This window comes from Hylobates moloch, unplaced genomic scaffold (assembly GCF_009828535.3).
Source record: "Hylobates moloch isolate HMO894 unplaced genomic scaffold, HMol_V3 SCAFFOLD_13, whole genome shotgun sequence".
In the NCBI taxonomy this organism is placed as follows: Eukaryota; Metazoa; Chordata; class Mammalia; order Primates; family Hylobatidae; genus Hylobates; species Hylobates moloch.
The window spans coordinates 37,156,357-37,163,365 of NW_026652288.1; the positions used below are offsets into that span (position 1 = coordinate 37,156,357).

General features: G+C 40.2%; 1 pseudogene; it reads left to right on the top strand.

Moving 5' to 3' along the window:
- The first annotated feature begins 4,494 nt into the window (after positions 1-4,494).
- LOC116480689 (protein PAT1 homolog 1-like) lies at positions 4,495-6,934 on the top strand (annotated as a pseudogene).
- The last annotated feature ends 75 nt before the right edge of the window (positions 6,935-7,009 follow it).

Sequence of the window (7,009 nt, forward strand, 5' to 3'; positions counted from 1 at the left end):
TACTAAAGTGATATGCTGCTATAGTTTGGATATTTGTCCCCTCCAAATCTCATATTGAAGTTTGATCCCTATTTGGAGGTGGGGCCTAATGGGAGGTGTTTGAGTCATGGGAGAAGATCCCTCATGAATAAATTAATGTCCTCTCTGGATTGGGGGGTGAGTTATCACTCTATTAGTTCCTTTGAGAGCTGGTTGTTCAGAAGGGCCTGGTACCTCCTTCCTCACCCTCTTGCTTCCTCTCTTGCCATGTGATGTCTGCATACACTGCCCCCTTTCATCTTCTGCCACGAGTGGAAGCAGCCTGGGGCCCTTACCAGAAGCAGATGTTGCACCATGATTCTTGTAAATCCTACAGAACAGTGAGCCAAATAAACCTCTTTCTTTATTACCCAACCTCAGACATTCCTTTATAGCAACACAAAATGGACTAAGACATACTCAGAGTATGCTCCTTGACTTAAAATGGGGCTATGTCTAGATAAACCCATTGTTTGAAAATATTGTAGGTCATAAAAATGCACATATGGTGTATGATGTTTTCAATTTATGATGGGTTTATTTGGATATAACCCCACCATAAGTTGAGAAGCACCTGTAGTAATTATGATTATTTATGCTCAAATTGACATAATGTGGCCAGTAGGAATCCATTTACTTTTTTTCTTCTTATTTTTTTCTTTTGATGTTTTAAAGGAATATTGTTTTCAGTCCGTAAGAAGATATTGTCGACTGATCCTGTTTGTTGGTTCATGTCCCCCATGCCTCTTGTCCTGAGTCATGGAATCAACTCATGATTTAATGCCCTCTTATTTTAGGGAGTCCTGGTTCCTTTTAGAGGAAAAAAGCATTAGAGACCAAAAAATCTGGCTGCTCTGGGTACACCTGGCAGTTACAGATATGGAAAAAAAGATGCTGCTTTTGTTAGAATTCTTTTAATATTTTCAGAGTTGAAAATGTCATCATAAGGTCAGAAGTTCACTCTGATTTTTCTCAGCTTACATTTCTGTGATCTGCTCTTGTTTGCATTTGGTATTTTATTGAATTATGTTTTATGTATGGTAACAGCTGAGGAGTTTATCTCCTGTTAAGGCCTGGCTCAAATGATACATTAATCTGCCTCCCCTTTTTGGAGATACTGCTCTGATTCAAATTTGTCATAGTGTTTCTGAGCAGTGTTGTGAAGAAACTTGTTTTAGAATATTCAATAGTGGATGTTATCTTGAATGTTCATAGACTCCCCAGAAAAGAAGAAAAAGTAGACACAAGATTTCTGTCATCATTTTACAGGGTATTGTGATCATCCAGCTTGGGGTATGAGGGATAACAGACCTGGGTGTCTTAATTTCCAGAATCCCATTCCATTTCAATGAGTCTTCTGCACAAGTTGTGGTCTCTAGGGATTCACTGTCTTTATTTGTAATTGATCAAAGTGAAACCATCTCCATGGATTCCTCAGTGAGTCAGGATCTGTTATTTATTAGGCCCCCATATCCATTCTACTCTGCTTTCATGATTACAGAACCAGTAATTTTTATTAACATTTGGCTATGACTATCTAGAATAAGGACTGCAGTTATTTCTCCAAGGTGTTGTCATGTGACATAACTTATGGCAAGGAGGATGTAAGTGAATATTTTGGCAATTCTGGAAACCTCTTAAAACACATTAGCTTAATATATTAATATTTGAGAAATCTGGGTGAAGGATATCCAGAATTACTTACTATTCTTCCAAGTTCTGTATAAGTCTGAGTGCTCATTCCATTCTGATGTCAGAATGGTAAAATTCATGATTGGTTTGGAGCAAGGCCACAATATCAGGCTTACATCCGTATTATATGACAGAGAAATTAACCTTTATTATCTTTTATCCACTTTAATTTGGGGCACTTTTACTATTTTACTCACAACCAAATTTAATCTTAAACACTACAACTAGATTGTCACATGTTAAAAGTAATATCCATCTCTATATATTATATTCTCTAACTCAAAAGCACAGATCTGTAGAGAACAGAGTGTGTATCCCATGCATGTTGTCATGTACTTATCCCACACCCTATTGAAATCACAGTACCCATAAGGGAGACATTTTTTTCTTCAAGAATATGTATTTCTGCCACGTCTATGATTCTCCAGAATGAGACGACAGGAAATGCTAAACTATTGTTAAATGACTATATGTAGTTCCACTTCTGGATGGTAGATGGGGGGGCTCTGCAAACTCATTTTCTAATAAAACTGGCAAAAAAAATGTATAAAAACCTTGCCATTTGAGGTCTGAAAGTGTCCAAAGAGTATATAGGAAGTGAAATATCAAGAAATTCTACTAAAACTTGCTAAGAACCAAGAACTTGGTAAGAGAATTTGTGGCATTTAAGACACAACCCACTCCCTTTTACTCTTCACAGCTCAATTTGATAGAAGCTTCACTGTGGGTGGATGCTGCCAAGATGATGGGGCTGCAGCTGTCAATCAAGGTTTGTCGTATATCAACAGGAGGGGCATGCCTCCAGGGTTTCTTATCCCCAACAGCTCTTGGTTAAAGTGGCTAAATTCCTAGTGAACACAACTAAGAGGCTCCTTTGCTTCCCCCAGCCCCACCCACAGTTTGGAAACTCTACCCAGGCACAGTGAACTCAGATTTGGACCCAGATTGCCCTTGCCTCCACTTGCTTGTAAGGCAGAGGTTTCATAACATAAAAAACAAGATGGCAACCACCCAGCCTATTACCCAGAATGGTGGTTCAGAGATTTTGTCCAGAGGGAGTGGCAGTCTGTAAGAACAGAGCTCTGAAGCTCTCTCCAAAGGAATGGAATTTATCTGAAACAGTGTCAAACAAATAGCTCCCCTAAAGTAAACACAGCAACATAAACCATAGGCCAAGTAGTTAATCAGATAATTCCATGGGAAGAGACAGCTAAGGAGCCCTCCAAAGTTCAAAAGAAACCTTAAAAACTGGCCTCAAAAACTAGCCCTGCCTGACTTAAATTATATTAAACTGCTTAATAATTTATGCTCCAAGGAAATGTTGAAAACAATGGAGTGACCAGATAGAAGGCAGCAGAGCCTAGTGGGCTGGAAATAATACCAAGGAGGCAGTCATCTTAACAGAGAGATAGGGAAAGATAATCAGAGAGACTCCTGTTTAAAACCATTGTCACACCAGGGTAACTGTGCATATGTTTAAGGCTGGGGAACAACACAAAATACTTCACACTGCAAGGGGAAAGGGAAATCAATTTTACTAAAATAGCTTAGCCAAAACACAAAATACATAACCAAGCAAACAACAACAAGAACAAGCTCTGGAGAGGGGACAGGCAAATCACTACAGTATGTTTCCTAATAATGTCTACTTATTAGGAAAATAATAAAAAATAAATTGACATGCAAACAAATGGGAAAGTTGGACCTATACACAGGAGAACAGCAAGAAGGCCAGGTGCGTGGGTCACACATGTAATCCCATCACTTTTGGAGGCCAAGGTTGGCAGATCACTTGAGCTCAGGAGTTTGAGACCAGCCTGGACTACATGATGAAACCCTATCTCTACTAAAAATACAAAAATTAGGCAGGCGTGGTAGCACATGCCTATAACTAGGCCAAGACACGAGAATCGCTTGAATTCAGGAGGGAGAGGTTGTAGTGAGCCAAGATCACGCCACTACACTGCAGCCTGGGCAACAGAGCAAGACTCTGTCTCAAAAAACAAAACAAAAAAACAAAACAACAAAAAAAAACAGGCAACAGGTTGACCTATGACAGGGAACAGATGTCATATTTAATAGACAAAAACTTCGATGTAGCCATTATATATTCACAGCAGTAAAGGAAAATATAAAGATAATGTCTCATCAAATAAAATCAATAAGGAGAAATGACAAAATGAACCAAATGTAAGTTCTGGAGTTGAAGACTACAGTAACCAAAATAAAAAATTCATTAGAAGGGCTAAATAAATTTGATTGGCAGAGTAAATAGAAAACTTTCAAATAGATCAATGGAAATTATGCAATCTCAATTCCATTTTCCCACTAGAAAAAATAAGAAAATAAAATGTAAAATAGAATGAGAAAATAGAACAAAGAAAATATGAACAGAGGCTTGAAGAAATATAAGACACTTTTAAGTGCACGAACATACATATAATGAGAATACCAGAAGGAAAGGAGAAAGAGAAATGAGCACAAAAAATAAAGAAATAATGGCTAAATACATCCACAATTTGTTGAATAAACATTAATCAATACCCACAAGCATCTCAAAAAACTGTAATCTGAATGCAAAGATATCCATGAACAGACCTATCATAGTAGAAATGCTACAAGTGAAAGAAAATGTTGAAAAATATAAGAGAAAAATGATGTGTCACTTACAATGGAACACCAATCAATTGACAGCTGACTTCTTATCCAAAGCAATGGAGGGGATGAAGGTAGTGGGATGATATATTCAAAGTACTCAAAGGACAAAAGCTCTGTCAAGCAGTAACACACTGTCTTTCAAAAATGAAGGTGAAATAAAGCCCTTCCCAGACCTACCACATAAGAAATTGTAAAGGTTATTCAAACAAAGCAAGTAAATCCACATGGAAATTCAAAACCACATTTTTTAAAATAACAAAATTAATATTTATAATTAAAATTACAAAAGGCAGCACAAATGCACATTTCTTTTACTTCTCTTAATAAATTTAAAAGGCAATTGTACAATACAATATGTACATAATTATATTGTTGGGCCTATAACATGGAAATGTAATTTGACAATAGCAGCATAAAGGAAGTAAATGACAGCAGAGTTGTATTGGATTAAGGAAATGATACATGATAGTCACTAGAATTCATAGGAACAAATAAAGAGAAACAGAAATAGGTGGCCAGGGTTGCAAGCTGGTGGAGGACCTGCCCATGGAGGAGCCTGGGGAGTCAATGCTTCTTCCTTCCCTCCCCCACTCCCCTTCCTGCTCCCTCCCCACCTCCCCAAGAATGTTCCACTATGAGTCTTGGGAGGATTGTCTTCTGGATGAAGATGAAGATGGATTTCAGGGACTGAGAGAAGAAGATGATGAGATTGATCAATTCAATGATGATACATTTGGGTCAGGTGCAGTTGATGATGATTGGCAGGAAGCACATGAGCGCCTGGCTGAATTGGAAGAAAAGCCACCAGTGGCAGTTAATGAACAATCAGGCAATGGAGAAAGGGAAGAAATGGACCTGTTGGGTGACCATGAGGAGAATCTGGCAGAAAGGCTCAGTAAGATGGTGATTGAAAATGAACTAGAAGATCCAGCTATCATGAGGGCAGTGCAGACCAGGCCAGTTTTACAACCCCAACCAGGAAATCTGAATTCCAGTATCTGGGATGGATCTGAAGTTATGAGGCAAACCTGAGGACCACTGCTTGCTTAGAAAATGTCTGCAGTGTCTGTATTAGAATATGCCTTGCCTCAGAGGCCCCCCAAGGGTCCAGAAAATGATTGGGACCTTTCTGAACATGCATTACCAAGGTGGTCAACTTCACCTGTCATTGGCAGTCCTCCTGTTAGAGCTGTCCCCATAGGCACCCCACCTAAGCAGATGGCTGTACCCTGCTTTACCCAACAAAGCCTGTGCAGTCCCATTCCATAGACTTTCCTCCACCTGAAACCAGCAACTGAAAAGGAAAGCCAATTTGGAAGATTCTTCATTTGAAGCCTGTCCATGTTCGGCCCCCACTGCCACCATGTTATCCTGGTCCCTATGATGACAGGATGTCTCCAAATCAGCTCTACAGTGTCCTGAACTCTTCCCTCTTGGGTCACCCTTTTCCTCCTAGTGTTCCTCCTGTTCTCAGCCCCCTTCAGAGAGCACAGCTTCTTGGAGGAGCACAGCTTCTTGGAGGAGCACAGCTTCTTGGAGGAGCACAGCTACAGCCTGGACAGATGTCTCCCAGCCAGTTTGCATGGGTTCCTGGATTTGTTGGTAGTCCACTTGCTGCTATGAATCCTAAGTTGCTACAAGGGCAAGTTGGGCAGATGCTTCCCCCAGCACCAGGCTTCCATGCCTTCTTTAGTGCTCCACCCTCTGCTATACCACCTACACAGCAGCAGCCTCCTGGCCCAGGACCTCACTTGCAAAACCTAAGATCTCAAGTTCCAGTGTTTAGACTGGACACAACTCACCTCCATCCACAGCACCATTGACTCTTGCATCAGAGACAGCAACAGAATAGAAATCAGCAACAGAATCTCAGTGGTGCAGGACATAGAGGAAGTCACTGGAGCAGTCATCAAGATAATCTCCAAAAGGATCCATATGCCAATCTCATGTTGTTGCAGGAAAAGGATTTGGCCTCTAAAATTCAGATGATGCAACTGCAAAGCACTGGTCCCTACCTGGATGATTTTTATTACCAGAATTACTTTGAAAAACTGGAGAAACCATCAGCTGCTGAAGAAATACGAGGTGATGGCCCTAAAAATGAGCACACCAAGCTTATCACCCCTCATGTGGCCAAACTGGAGCACACCTATAAGCCAGTACAATTTGAGGGCTCTTTGGGAAAGCTTACTGTTTCTAGTGTGAATAATCCCCGAAAAATGATTGATGCTGTTGTGACATCTTGGAGTGAGGATGATGAGACAAAAGAAAAACAAGTTCGAGACAAGAAGAGAAAAACCCATCATAATTGAGAAAACCTAGTTTACTCCTTGATGTGGAGGACTATGAAAGACATTATCTCCTAAGTCTAAAAGAGTGACCTGCTCTAATGGATGAGTGAAAGTGCAGAATTTGTAGCATGTATGACAACTTAAGAGGGAAACAGCCTGGACAAGAGAGACCTAGTGATGACCACTTTGTACAGATCATGTGTATCCAAAAAGGGAAGACAATGGTTGCCTGTATTCTTCCTTTCCTCTCCACAGAGCAAGCAACGCCTAGCTAATTTGTGTATTTTAGTAGAGAAGGGGTTTCACCATGTTGGCCAGGCTGGTCTTGAACCTCTCCTGACCTCAGGTGA